The sequence below is a fragment of the Oryx dammah genome, unplaced genomic scaffold (assembly GCF_014754425.2).
Source record: "Oryx dammah isolate SB20612 unplaced genomic scaffold, SCBI_Odam_1.1 HiC_scaffold_12, whole genome shotgun sequence".
Taxonomy (NCBI): Eukaryota; Metazoa; Chordata; class Mammalia; order Artiodactyla; family Bovidae; genus Oryx; species Oryx dammah.
Window position 1 is genome coordinate 51,876,570 of NW_024070196.1, and position 15,236 is coordinate 51,891,805.

The window sequence follows — 15,236 nt, forward strand, 5'->3', positions numbered from 1 at the left end:
GGCCTAGATCAAGAAGTAGCCTGGCATATTCCATGAAGAGGAAGCAGCCCAGGTGGCTGGAGCCATAGGAAGGCAGGCAAGGCCCAGGTAGCAGAATCTCCTCCTTTTTAAGGCTGAATAATATTCCCACCAGATCTTCAGTGACTTGTGAAATGTCCACCTTCCCCAGTGCAGGCCGTGGGCTGGTACCTCCTGTCAGATCAACAATAGCATTAGATTAGAAATAAAGCACACAATAAATGTAATTATTCTGAAACCATCCCCCAGCCCCTGAGTCCGTGGAGAAATTGTCTTCCATGAAACTAGTCCCTGTTGCCAAAAAGATCAGGGACCGCTGACCTAGGGGCTCCGGAAGGGCTCTGTCTTGGTCCCCTGCTCCCCCTGGCACCTGGCACAGAGCTGGACCTCTGGCTTAGTAAACACTGCTGGTTGCATGCCATTCAGAGGGGCCCCAGTGTCAGATTTCTCACTGGGAGGAGAGGTGGGAGGGACTGATTGAGACCTGATTTTAAGGACTTGACTTGCAAGGTTATGGAGTTAAGATTTTAGCCTCTAGCTTTTCTGTTCTTACAAGCCACACAGGGAACTTATTAAAAATACATATTCCCAGGTTCCACACTCTGTAGTGCAGCACTTTTGGGCTGGAACCAAGGAATCTGTGTTTGGAAAGAGTAAGCAGCCTTGATTTCCAAGATCAGCCAGGAACATTAAAATAAAGCCAAGTAACGACTCTTGGGCAGAATCTACATGGGGTTGGCCCTCAGGTCCAAGGCTTGCCCTCGCGACAAAATAATCCAAAAGAAAAAGACGAAAATGATTTCACCAAGTCATGCATCTTTGTAAAAAGCATTAAAGTTTTTTTTTTCCTTTAAACAAGCCCTTTTTTGCTGTAAGCAAACATTAAACTTGTTTGTGCACAGTATATCTGGATTCGGATGCAGTCACTACTAACCCATCAATAAATATCTCTAGCCTTGAATACACCACTTAAAATTTTGATTCCTTTCCAAAATGGGGCACACTTGCCTTTTCCACCTTGGAGAACTGAGCTGCAAAAGTGAGAGTATGAAGCTAAAAGCATTTGTAAACCATAAAATGTGGTTATCTGTACTTGGGGGATAGATTAATATAAATTGATTTAAATTTAGAAGAATTTGTTCAGTTCTTAAGCTATTTCTATCCTGGCTGCTGAGAAAGATAGATAAACCTGACTGCAATGTGTACTGAGTAACCAGGCACAAGATACCTTAATGACATTGAGCCATGGTTTTCCTCAGCTATGTGTGTGTGCGTGCGTGCCCAGTCGCTCAGTAGTGTCCCAAATCTTTGTGACCCCATGGACTGTAGCCCACCAGGCTCCTCTCTCCATGGAATTCTCCAGGCAGGAGTACTGGAGTGGGTTGCCATGCCCTCCTCCAGGGATCTTCCCGACCCAGGGATGGAACTCTCATCTCTTAGCTCTACTGCATTGGCAGGCAGGTTCTTTACCACGAGCACTACCTGGGAAGCCCTTCTTCAGCTCTAACAATGGGTATAAGAGGGACTTCCCTGGTAGACCAGTGGGTAAGACTCCAAGCTCCCAATGCGGGGGGCCCCCTGTTTGATTCCTAGTCATGGAACTAATAGATTTCACATACCGCAACTGAAGATCCAGCATGCTGCAATGAAGATGGAAGATCCTGAGTGCTGCAGCTAAGACCTGGTACAGCCAAATAAATGAATATATATATGGGCATAATAGCCATGCAATAGAATGCTATTCTGCACAAAAAGGAGTGAAGTACTGACACAGGCTACAATGTGGATGAAACTTGAGGCGTGATGCTAGGTTTTAAGAAGCCAGACACCAACGGCTATTGTACGACTCCATATGAAATGAAATATCCAGAACCAGCAAATCCATAGGAACCAAAAGCAGATTAATGTTCCCCGGGGAGGTGAGGAGAGGATGGAGACTGAGTGACGATGAGTCTGGGGTTTTCTTTAGGGATGAAAAATGTTCTGGAATTAGACAGTGATGATAGTTGCACAACTCTGTAAATAATATATCAAAACCCACTGAATTGTGCACTCTGAAAGACTGAATTGTATGCAATGCAAATTACACCTCAATAAAACAAATAGATAAATGAGGGTAATATATCTAACTCAAGGCAGTCATGAGGATTAAGTAGCTCATAGTTTATTCATGTGGCCTGAATGTGTAAAATGATTGAAGCAATTTATACACCAGGGGACCAAGCAGAAAATCTGATTTCCACACGTCGGGGTGCAGGGTATGATGAGGCCCTGGTAGGGTCTTCGAAAGAGTCAGGATGGAATGGACAGTATTTTTTTTTTTTTTAAGAGGATTTTTAAAGTATTTATTTATTTATTTAGGCTGCGATGGGTCTTCATTGCTCTTACGCGGGCTTTCTTTAGTTGCGGCAAGCGGGAGCTTCTCTCTGGTTGCGGTGCGTAGGCTTCTCATTGCAGTGGTTTCTCCTCCTGTAGAGCACAGGCTCCAGGGTGCAAGCTGTGGCACATGGGCTTAGTTGCTCCTTGGCCACGACATGCAGAATCCTTCTGGACCAGGGATTGAAGCCTGTGTCCCCTGCATTGGAAGGTGGATTCTTAACTACTGGGCCACCGTGGAAGCCCACAAGCTGTATTTTCTCGTCATCCCCCTCGCGGTGCCCGTGATGAACTAGGGTGGGGGTAGGGCTCAGTCTCTGAGTCTTCAGTTGCTCCAGCATCTGTGTCTTCAAAGAACATTTCAGTTGGTTCCTGGGATTGCCAAGTCTGGGAAACACGGTTTTAGGCATCACGGGCAACTGTGGGCAGTTTCTTGGAGCTAAAGGGCTCTAATGCTCACTGAAACAACTAGAAAGCACTGGGCCTGGGCCCCATTGGGCTATAGCTTTTGCAACAGACAGTGTTGGGGGGACTGCCCCAGTGCTCCTAAATCTCCCAGCATGAGGTTGATGCCCCTCCCGGTTTGAAGCCAGCCTGGCAAGGCTATGTGCAGGCTGCACAATACCAGCTATTTATTTATTTTTTTGAAGCCAACGAAACTCATAAATTGCAGCTGATGGTTGACAGGCCCTGAATAAGCTGGCTCAGAGCCTAGATGATGGAACCTTGCACACAGTCGGCTCCAATTGGAGGTTTGCTGGTTGGGTGTGCTGGCCGAGCAAAATGAACATTTTCCAGGTAGAAATTTATTCAACGTGTGTGCTACCTGCCTGCAAGCCGTGGACGCTCCATCAGTATGTGTTAAACACAGGAATTAACAAAAAGAGTGGAAATACGAGGACTGAGAGCTGGCCACCGCTTTAGCCACCTGGTCATGGCCTTGACTGATGCAGTTTCGGGGATGTAGTGGGCTGAAAGGATGTGAGAGAGTGGAAATCCCAGGAATAGCTAGCTCTGGAGAGGATTTTTGCTATAATGGGGAGTGGAGAAATGGGATGGTTCCAAGAGGAACTGGGGTGTAGAGAGCTGTGGAATCGAATCTTTGTGTTGTACACCTACAGCTAATAGATTTTTACATGCCAATTATATCTCAAAAGTGTTAGCTTAGAAAACATATCAAGGGACTCCCCTGGTGGACCAGTGGCTGAGATTCCACACTCCCAATGCAGGGGGTGAGGGTTTGATCACTGGTTGGGGAATTAGATCGCACATGTCACAACTAAGAGTTCTCATGCTGCAACTAAAAAATCCTGTGTGCTGAAGCTAAGACCCGGAGCAGCCAAATAAATAAAAATAAATTAAAAAAAAGAAATTTTTTTTAAAGAAAGCAAGCAAGAAAGGGTTTTTTTTTTTTCTTTTTTTTTGTAAACATGGGACCTATTACCAGGACATTTGCATGCTGATGGGACAGGGGGCTGCTGTAGACAGAAACTGATAGGAGAGAGTTAATTTAGGAGAAGGTTCTCTTTTCCTGATCTTTAAATTTCTAAATATTTATTTATATATTATTTAGTTATTTTCGGCTGTGCTGGGCCTTCATGGCTCTGCTGGCTTTCCTCTCGTTGCCTCAGATGGGGGCTACTCTTCGCTACAGTATGCTCGCCTCTCATTGCAGTGGCTTCTCTTGTGGAGCATGGGCTCGAGGGTGCAAGGGCTTTGGTAGCTGCAGCACCCGAGCTCGGTAGTTGGGGCTCCCAGGCTCCAGAGCACAGGCTCAGCAGTTGTGGCACACTAGCCTAGCTGCTGTAAGATATGGGATCTTCGCGGACCAGGGATCAAACTTGTGTCTTCTGCGTTGGCAGACATATTCTTTACCACTGAGCCACCAGGGGAGCCCTGCTCTTTAATTTTCATTTATGTTTTTAAATTAAAGTGCAGTTGATTTACAACATTATATTGGTTTCAGGTGTAAAACACAGAGATTCAGTATTTTATAGATTTATACCCCATTTAAAGTTATTATAAAATATTGGCTATATTCCCTGTGCTGTACAATATATCCTTGTGTCTTATTTATTTTATGCTGCTTAGTTTGTACCTGTTCATTCCCCACTTCTAACTTGCCCCTCCCCACTGGTATCCATTAGTTTATTCTCTATGTCTGTTTTGTTACATTTTATCAGTTTTATTTTTTAGATTCCACATATAAGTGACAACATACAGTATTTGTCTTTCTCTGACTTATTTCGCTAAGCCTAATACTTTCCAAGGCAACCCATGTTGTTGCAAATGGCAAAATTTCATTCTTTTTTTATAGCTGAGTAGTATTCTCTTGTGTGTGTATATAGTGGATCAGACGGTAAAGAATCAGCCTGCAATGTGGAAGACCTGGGTTCGATCCCTGGGTTGGGAAGATCCCCTGGAGAAGGGAAGGGCCAACCACTCCAGTATTCTTGCTTAGATAATTCCATGGACAGAGGAGCCTGGCGGGCTGCAGTCCACTGGGTTGAAAGGAGTCAGACGTGACTGAGTGGCTTTCACTTTCATATATAGCACAGACTCTTTGGAGAAGGAAATGGCAACCCACTCCAGTGTTCTTGCCTGGAGAATCCCAGGGACGGGGGAGCCTGGTGGGCTGCCGTCTATGGGGTCACACAGAGTCGGACACGACTGAAGCAACTTAGCAGCAACAGCACAGACTCTTTATCCACTCATCTGTTGGTGGACACTTAGATTGCTTTCATATTTTGGCAATTTGTAAATAATGCTGTTATGAACATTGGGGTGCATCTATCTTTTCAAAATAATGTCTTCATTTTCTTCAAATTTATACCGAGGAGTAGGATTGTTGGGTCATATGGTAATTCTGGAGAAGGGACTGGCAACCCACTCCAGTGTTCTTGCCTAGGAAGTCCCGTGGATGGAGGAGCCTGATGGGCTACAATCCATGGGATTGCAAAGAGTCAGACGCGACTGAGTGACTTAACAACAAAACAACGTGATAACTCTATTTTTAGTGTTGTGAGCAAACTCCATATTGTTTTACACAGTGGCTGCACCAATTTATATCCCCACCAACAGTGTTCAAGCGTACCCTTTTCTCCACATTCTCTCCAGCATTTGTTGTTTGTGGTCTTTTTGATGACAGCCGTTCTGACAGGCGAGAGGGGTTAGCTCTTGATGGTTTTGACTTTCATTTCCCAAATGATTAGTGATGTTGAGCATCTGTTCGTGCGCCTGCTGGCCATCTGTATGGCTTCTTTAGAAAAATGTCTATTCATGGAGTTCTCTGATGGTCCAGTGGTTAGGGCCCTGTGCTTCCACTGCAGGAGACATGAGTTCAATCCCTGGTTGAGGAGCTGATCCCACATGCCATGCAGCATGGCCAAAAATAAGAAAAATGTCTATTCAGTTCTGCCCATCAGGAAAAGGTTCTTTCTACTGCACTGGGTCTTCGTTGCTGTGCAAGGGCTTTCTCTAGTTGTGGGGAGACTTGTTGCAGAGCACAGTAGCTCTAGAGTGCTGGCTCAGTAGTTGTGGCACATAGGCTCAATAGTTGTGATTCTCGAGCTCTGGAGCCCAGGCTCTGTAGTTGTGATACACAGGCCCCGAAGCATGTAGAATCTTCCTGGACCAGGAATCGAACCCATGTCCCCTGCACTGGCAGGCAGATTCTTAACCACTGGACCACCAGGGAAGTCCAGAAGAAGGTTCTTAAATGACGAGGATGGGACTCAGTGCTCGAGAGGTTGACCTCTCTTGGGAGCCACGATGCTCTTCCTTTGTATTCATAGCAGGAGCAGTAGGTACCGGTGGATTAGTGGATTCTTGGAGCCTGGAAGGCTGCAGTCCACGGGTCGCTAAGAGTCGGATAGGACTGAGCCGACTTCACTTTCATTTTTCAAACTTTCAGGCATTGGAGAAGGAAATGGCAACCCACTCCAGTATTCTTGCCTGGAGAATCCCAGGGACAGGGGAGCCTAGTGGGCTGCCGTCTATGGGGTTGCACAGAGTCGGACACGAATGAAGCGACTTAGTAGTGGCAGCAGCAGCAGCAGGGTGGGAATTTGAGGGAATAAAGGAGCAGAACAGTTGAGGAGAAGGTATAAAATAGCTGGGGTGGGTGTAGGAGCAGAGTCACTGGGGCAAGGTTGCCAGGTGCTGAATCCACTAAGGTGTCCACCAGCCCCTGGTGGGAGCCCAGGCTGGTCCGAGAAGAGAGCACTCGGTGCTGGGAGCCTGATGTTTATTTCATGTTGTCGTTATCACATCGTTATCGTCACATAAGGGGTCGTCCCAGTTTGGGTGAAAATCTCAGCTCTGGCTCTCATTACCGGTTTTTCTTATTAACTCTGCTGCCCAGAAGCTTATGTTTCCCGGGGGATTCATGAGCAGAGGTGCCCTGGGGCACAGCCTGCAGCAGAACCCCAGCCTGTGATGGATGGCGTTCTGAACACCAGCTTAAGCAGAGCTCCCAGCTCCCCCTCTAACCTGGAGATGCTCCCACCTCCTAGCGTCTGGTTTGGTGGGTTCCTCCTCCTTCTGACCGAGTAGCTGGGGGACATTCTCCCTTCAAGGGGTGCTCATCTCTAAGGACAGCGGACTCCCCGGAGGCCCAGATGCAGGAGCTTAGGTGAACAGATGTGGGTACTGCCAACATAAGAAAGTGACCTGGGTGCCACAGTGGTACCACCCAGGGGAGGCCACCAGGAGCCAGAACCTCTGAGCCATCCCCCAGGTGATGGCTGTGTGAGCCACAGCTTGGAGCCAGACTGTCAGCCCAGGTCCCTCTGGGTGTGTGTTTCTGTTATGACCTCTAAGCATCCGGTGGCATTCTGGTTGAACAGCCCCACCTCTTTTGAACTGTGCTCAGTGCTAAGAGGGGGGAGTGGCTCCCGGGAGGCCGGCGGGGTGCTGGTCTTGGTGGCAGTGACCAGCAGGGTCCCCACAGGATAATCAGCAGAAGAAGCGGGGTGAGTTCTGGCTAGCGCCCCTCTTGCTCATCTTGGAGGATCTGGATCTTGTTTTTTTTTTTTTTAAATCTTTTTTGGCCACACTCCACAGCATGAGAGAATCTTAGTTCCCTGACCAGGGATCAAACCTCTGTCCCCTGAATGGGCAGCGTGGAGTCTTAACCACTGGACCCCCCTGCCCCCCAAGAAAGTCCCTGGGGGACTTCAGTTTGAATTTCCTCACCTGCACATCTCCTCTCTTTGTTTCCCGACAAGCAGGGAGTAGGAGTCATGAAATTGGGGAAAGTGGGGTGCCCCTCACCCTTGGTGTTGTGGCTGTCCTTGAGAAGGGCACCAGCCCTCTGGGGACCTGCTTTGCTGTCTGCACCATAGCGATAAAAAGTCCTCGCTGCTCAGCCCCGGCTGCTGTTCGAGTTGGGGTGTTACAGACATTATGCTGCAGAAGCCTTGCACACGTCCCAAGGGTCCCACCCCCACCACCCAGCATGCCCAGCCTGCAGAGCACTGCGAGCTGCCCCCAGGTGGCCCTTGTCCCCGGAGGAAAGGGCTGATGACTGAGTCCCGCAGTGGCTTGGCAGTTGTCCCCAGGTTGGCACTGCAGGCAAACAGCGAGGAGACGTGTGGCCTTTCCTGGGATGTCAGTGACTGCAGGGGTGCTCAGAGCTTTGGGGCTCCATGGGGCCCCCTTCAGCACTCAAGCTCCAGGGTGCTGTGTCATCAGCTCATAAGGTTACAGGACACGGAGGGAGTCTGTGTCCTCCAGCTCTTCACACCTGTGAAATCCAGGCATCAGTCTCCCCATTTATGAAGTGAGGGTTGGACTGGAATGGGGGTGTCCTATACTGTTCCCCATAACCTTGGAAGAAGTCCAGTGTCTAACAGATAAAGGTGAGACTACTGTGGGGACAGGAATTGCAAGCCCCTGCCCTGTTCCTTCCAGCTCAGAATTTCATGGGGGAATGTGTCTGCTCCTGCTTTTACCCCCAGGGGACAGAGAGGCAGCTAATGAGTGATCCCACTCTCCCTCCACCACCCCTCATCCCCTCCACCCAGCCTGGTGTGCTGGTTCCTGGGACACTGCCCCTTTCCCCTCTACGCCCTCTCCCATTCATCTGGAGCCTGCCTTCCCTGAATCTGGATGGTAGGAGGAGGTATGGAGGGAAGGAGTTGCCCACATGGGGGCAGCTGAAGTTCTTTTAATATATACCCACTTTGGCCCCTGACTGGGGCCCGGTAGGCTGGGGAAACAGAGAGCAGAAGAAGGGGGCTTCTTAAAGACAGCAGCAGAGAGACCCAGGGGATCCGGAAAGTTCGTTCCCAATGTACCCAGGGCCCCTCCCGTCCCCACCAGCCATCCCCTCCTCTGTTGTGAATGTGTAGGCAGGCCCCGCTGGCCTGGCTTGGAGGAACTTCCAGACCTAATGGCCAGAATGCAGCTGAATTGTATTTGGATGGATTCCATCCTCCGCTGCCTCTGCACAGCCTCACTCCTAAATTCCATCTGTGACGTCAAACCCCGGCTAATCACGGAAAAACAGATTAGGTTCTCTGTAAACTCAATTCTCTTGCTCCCCCTCCCAGTCTGGGTGTCTTGCCCTGGCCTCCGCTCAGAGCCACTGCTGTATCTTCCTAGCTGCCCACGCTTCTGAGCCAAACCCTAATAATCCACCTAATAATTCGCTGATAACGACCCCCCAACCTGGGGTCCCCAGAGACCTTTGAACTCACAGCTAGGGAGGTCCTGAGAGCTGTCCTGCCCACAAGTCCTTGGGCAGAATCAGATATTCTGGGTCAACTGCAGGCCCATTTTCTCTGTCTTCCCATCTTAGTTCTCATGGGATGAGCTACCTGAAAGAGGGAGGGTCATCCCCCACCCCTGCCCTCCCCAGCTCCCAGCCCAAGCCAGGGCTCTAGGCCCAGCAGGACGCAGTCTGAGCTGTGCATCTTGACCAGAGGTGGTTCCGCCCCTTGTGGCCTCCCTGATCACCGTGCCAAGTAGCCCCTACTCTGACATCACCTGGCCCTTCTGCTGTTTCCTGATGAACATGGGGCCTGGGGGTCTTTTCTAGGCTCATGAATACAGGGATTCTGGAAGTCCAAGGCTTTTCTAGGGACAGGTACCACATCTGAGGGGCCCTCTAGGAGGTCTCTTCTGTTCTTCTTGCAGAGAGGCTCGGGGGAGGGTAGTGGTTTGTGGGCGACGGTCACATAGACTCCTTGCCTGGCTTCCCACGCAGGCGAGCCTCTGCAGACTTGGATATTTCTTTCTTCCGTCTCATTATTCTAGCCCCAAAAGCTGCCCTGTGGAAGGCAGTAAAATATAATTCTGTCTAACCCATCACGACTCCAGCGGGGACCAAGATGAAATGTGAGTCTGCCTCTCGAGCCCAGGCAGCCGGAGTGGGTGTAATGAGATCATCTGAGAGTTCAGGGCTGGGTGAGGAGGCACAGTGGACAGGCAGAGGCCAAGTCACACTGCCTTCTCTCTTTAGGGGGCTAGGGTCTGTCTGTGCCCCACCCCTGGCTCCAGACTCAGCCAGATAGAGAACAAGAGGACTCTTGTGTGCCCTAGCCAGGCCTGCATTCTGGCTGCAAAGCCAACCAGCACCTGCCATCCGTCCTGTGGACACTGTTGTCCTGGGCACTGGGCTGTCTTTCCCTGATGCACCTGTGCCTGCACCTGGCAGCCCAGCCAGGCGCCTATGGACTCTGTTCCCCAGGCACCTGCCTCCCAGACCCTGCTCAGCACAGCAGCACCTCCTAATTGCTAAGCTGAGTGCTGGCTAGAACCAGACTAAAGTGTTTTATGGGCACAATCTCATTTAATCCATAAGACAGCCCAATGGGGTAGGTGCTATTCTCACCTCTTATTTTGTAGAAGATCAACTGAAAGAGCGAAGAGATTAAGCAGTTTGCCCACAGTCACTGCTGGGAGGTGGCAGAAGGTCTGACTGACTCAGAGTCCATCATTTTCACAACTGCGTGGATGACCTTCTCTGGCCGGTTGTAAACATACTGCTCACACTCTTTTGCTGCTGCCTCGTGAAAAAGTGAGTGATAGAGAAAAGTGCTAGTAAAAGTTGCCCCAAATTCTGTCAATTTGCAATAACCCTCTCTGGCATCCAGGCTTCCCAGGTGGCGCTAGTGGTAAAGAGCCACCCTGCCAATGCAGGAGACATAAGAGACTTGAGTTCGATCCCTGGGTTGGGAAGTTCCCCTGGATGAGAGCATGGCAACCCACTCCAATATTCTTGCTTGGAGAATCCCATGGACAGAGGGGCCTGGCGGTCTATCGTCCATAGGGTTGCAAAGAGTCAGACCCACTGAAGTGACTTAGTGTGTCCATGCACAGCATCCAGTGAACATTTTTCCAGATTCTATATAGATATGCATGGCATAATACAGATATGTACAGAGTAGTAAAAGCTTTTTAAAAATGCCATAATATTGTAATGCTCTAAAATATGCTTTATTATGTATTTATGCATTTTATTTATTTTTCTTTTATGGCTGTGCTGCACAACTTGTGGGATCTTAGTTCCCCAACCAGGGATTGAACCTGGGTCCCCTGCATTGGAAGTGCAGAGTCTTAACCACTGGACTGCTAAGGAAGCCCCTCTATATGCATTTTAAAAATAAAAATCAAATTTAATTTTACTTGAATTTAACCAACAACAAATCACCTATTTGCATGTATTTGTTAAACTTCAGAAAAACATTTATTCAAACATTTCAACATTTCTTCAGTGATGATAGTTTCTAACAGGTTAGAGTTAAGATGAGAAAAGAGGAAACAAACTTAACAGCTTTATTATTAATATTATTACTATTATTATTTTGGCTGTACCACCAGGCTTGTAGGTTCCCTGATTAGGAATGGCCCCTGTGCCCCCTGTAGTGGAAGCACAGAGTCTTAACCACTGGACCACGAGGGAATCCCTTAAGAGGTTTGTTAGATATACTTCACATCCCATACAATTCACATTTAAAATGTACAATTCAATGGTTTTTGGCCTATTACATTAATTTTTAAAATTGTGATATATATTTATATATGACAAAATTTGCCTTTTTAACCATTTTTTAAGTGTAAAATTGTGTGGCATTGGTACATTTACAGTGTTGTACAACTATCCCCACTGTTATTTTCAGGATTTTTTTTAATCACCAAAATTGAAACTCTGTAAGCATTCAATAATGACTCCCCATTCCCCTCTTCTCCCTTGCCCCTGCTAACCTCTAATCTACTTTCCAAGAGAAAAATTTTAAAAGGTTTGAGTTGTTAATTTTTTAAGTAATAAAATTTATTTTTTAGGGACGTTTTAAATTCACAGCAAAATTGAGAGGAAGGTCCAGAGATTCTCCATATACTCCCCGCCCCCACCCCACCTATACAAGCACAGCCTCCCCTATTATCATCATCCCCCACTGGAGCGGCACATTACAACTGATGACACTACATCAATATATTGTTACCACCCAAAGTCCATGGTTTCCATTCAGGGTCACTCTTGTGTTGTACAGTCTATGTGTTTTGACAAATGTAGGATGATGTGCAGCCAGCATGGTAGCATGATGTCCAGTAATTCTACTGCTCTAAAAATTCCTGTGCTCCAACTATTCACTCCTCATTAGTTTTTTAATCTACACAATGAATCAACTTCCGTGCCATGGAAGTTGAGGAAATTATCATCAACTTCTGTTCTTCCATTCTCAATTTTTCTTACTTATATTATTTATATACCATGTCAAGGTCTTTGTGTTTTATTCAGTAACCATAACTGTCATGATTTCAAAAATATGACTTAGTGTTTCCAGGATCTCTCCATTGATGAGCTTACTTTTATTTATCTTTGGGTTGAATGGGTTTTAGTATCAGGTAATTTTAAATACACCTCATGGATGTCTTAAGCTCCTAAATTCATGTTTCAGAATGTCTATTTACTTTATGCTTAAAGGACAGTTTAGCTGGGTATAAAAATTCTTGTTTACATTTTCCATCCCTTAGAACTCTGTAGATTTTGCTCCACTGTGTTTTGAAATTGTGTTGCTGAGGGGAACTTTGATTGTCCCCAACCCATCTCCACATCCCCCCTAGTTGTATGATTCTTTATCCTTTAAGCTCAATCACGTTTTTAAGGATGTCTTGATGTTTGTTATACCATCAGGTTTTCCTGGACCACAGAATGGCAGTTAATCTGCAGAGTCAAATCTTTTTTTATTTCAGGGAATTTTTTTCATTATATATTTGAATACTTCTCCCACTTCCATTCTATTATTCTATTTTCTCAGAGAAGCATACCAATTATATATATGTTGGATTTCCTTCTGCCTCCCATATCTGTCATTTTGTCTTATTAGTCTTCACTTAATCTTCTGTGAGTTTCTCAAGCCCGCCTACCATCCCTAATTGTTCACACTATGTCTTGCCTCTTTTTCATTGCTTATGATAAGGCTCTAAAAGGTATCTGTGATGTATTTATTTTTCTTTTCCATTTTCCCCTGAACTCTGCTTACCAGCCTTTCAGCTTTCATCTCTTCTGTTATCCAGTAATCTCTTGTTTAAATTTCTGTTTACTTTCTTCCACTCCTCTGCCCCCACTTGTTTCTAAGAGATTATATCTGTAATTTCTCTGACTCAAGGGAGAGCCGTTTTTCAGAAATCTTTCTGCATTTTTCTGGGTGATTCCTACTGTAATGCATGTTCGTCATTTCCCGGCCCCCACCCGTGATGCACACGACTTATGTGAATTTCTTTCTGATTATTATTCTGTAGCTACCTTCTAAATACCAGCTTTCAAGAAATGCAGGGAATGATCCAGGGCAGTCTGCAGCTGCATTTTGGACTAATTTATTGTCTCCCTCCCAGAGCTCTTTTTTATCCTGTGCCCAGGCATTCCAGCTCTCTCAGGTTTGGGGGTTCATGCAGTTGTTGTGGTTCATAAAAAAGCTCTTTAAGTCTCTGACTCCCTGTCTTATTATCCATCTCCCCTCACTGCCCTGCCCACTTCACTCCTTTCCTTGGAAAACTGGGTTCTGACATAGAAATGGCATATTGGTGGGATTTTACCATTGACTGTCACTCCCTTCCCATTCCATAATGTAAAATTGCATTTGTGAGTGTATTCAGTTGTTCACAGCCACCCTATTCCCAATAAACTCCAAATTGAAAATTACCCAAATGCCCATCAATGATGGAATAGTTAAATCAATTATAGCATATTTACAGAGTGAAATGCCAGATAGCAATGAGACTGAGCCCTCTACAGTCACATGCAGCAAATTGGATGAACCCTGGGATCATGATGTTTCGAAAGCAGCTTAGAATCAAAAGTGCACTTACAGCATGATTTCATATGAAATTGCTCATTTGGTGGGCCAAAGACAGTTGGATATTGGCAATTTGTAGGCTTCAACCTAGTGCATGCGTGCAAAATCGCTTCAGTCATGTCTGACTCTTTGAGACCCCACAGACTGTAGCCTGCCAGGCTCCTCTGTCCTTGGGATTCTCCAGGCAAGGATACTGGACTGGGTTGCCATTTCCTCCTCTAGGAGATCTTCCTGACCCAGGGATTGAACCTGTGTCTTTTATATCTCCTGTTTTGGTAGGCATATTCTTTACCACAACCTAGTACAAAATACAAAACAGGCAAAAGGCAGGATAGTGGTTGTCCATGGTTGGGGAGGTTGTGCCTTGATGGGTTGAAGTGGGGGCTCTGGGTTGTTAACTTTCTGTTTTTTGACCTGGGTTCTGGTCATATAGGTGTGTTCAGTATGTGAAAATATACCGATGTGTACTTATGTGCATGTTTCTGGATCTTTGTAATAATTCAATTAAAAAAAGAAAAAAGAAGGGACTTATCTGGTGGTCCAGAGGTTGATAATACTCCATGCTCCCAATGTGAGGGGCCTGAGTTCAATCCCTGGTCAGGGAACTAAGATCCCACATGCTGCAGTTGAAAACCTGCATACTGCAACTAAGACCCGGTGCAGCCTAATGAAAGTGAAAGTCACTCAGTCATGTCTGACTCTTTGCGACCCCATGGACTATACAGTTCATGGAGTTCTCCAAGCCAGAATATTGGAGTGGGTAGCCTATCCCTTCTCCAGTGGATCTTCCCAATCCAGGAATCAAACTGGGGTCTCCTGAACTACAGGTGAATTCTTTCCCAGCTGAGCTACCAGGGAAGCCCACAGCCTAACAATAAATAAAAATAACTTTTAAAAACTTAAAGTAGAAAACAAAATGTGGGGCGATGGCTGTCTTCCCCTGGGGGCATCCACAGCCCTAGACTCCATGGTTCTGTGTCTTCCAGGAGGTGATGTTATTTGTTTGGAGGTCCAAGGTGGCACATGTTAGCTCTCAGCATGTCCCTTGCTGACAGCTCGGACCTCATGGTGTCTGGCTGCTGTCTTTCACGGACTGTGGTCAGGGGGTACAACCATTTCCTCATTTCACAGCCATGGTGACTTTTCTGTCTTTAGTCATTCTGTGTCATTTTGAGAACGGAAGTGCCCCTACTCCTCCACCAACAGGAAGTCAGGATGGTTGTCTGAACTGGCTAGTGTAGGTGTAGATAGAAACAGATCTGATTTTAAGTAAATAAAATGCAAGTACCTGACAAGGCAAGAGACTGCCAGGCCCTTCAGAGTGATCTCCTTGAAAGAAAACCCCCAGATGGCCCACGTCCCTCTCCTGAGCGCTGCTCCTCGGGCCAAGGCAGAGTGACCTGAGACAGGCAGAGCACCGATGGCTTCCCAGAGATCAGCCCGGACAGGCGTGGATGACGCAGACCTTCCCCGGGGCTGCTCGGAAGGACAGCTTGACTTCTGTGCAGAAGTGCTTTTTGAGAAACGTGTACTTTGTGG

The 15,236-nt window shown here is 46.9% G+C and overlaps 1 protein-coding gene and 1 non-coding gene across 8 annotated transcripts in view; one reads left to right on the plus strand and one right to left on the minus strand.

The window, feature by feature from the left end:
- Positions 1–15,236, plus strand: part of PITPNM2 (phosphatidylinositol transfer protein membrane associated 2) — a 120,624-nt gene that overhangs the window by 64,285 nt on the left and 41,103 nt on the right. The gene's annotated exons all lie outside the window — the stretch shown is intronic.
- On the minus strand, positions 10,906–10,978 carry TRNAG-UCC. Its single transcript has one exon. It is a non-coding gene; the product is annotated as a tRNA-Gly (tRNA).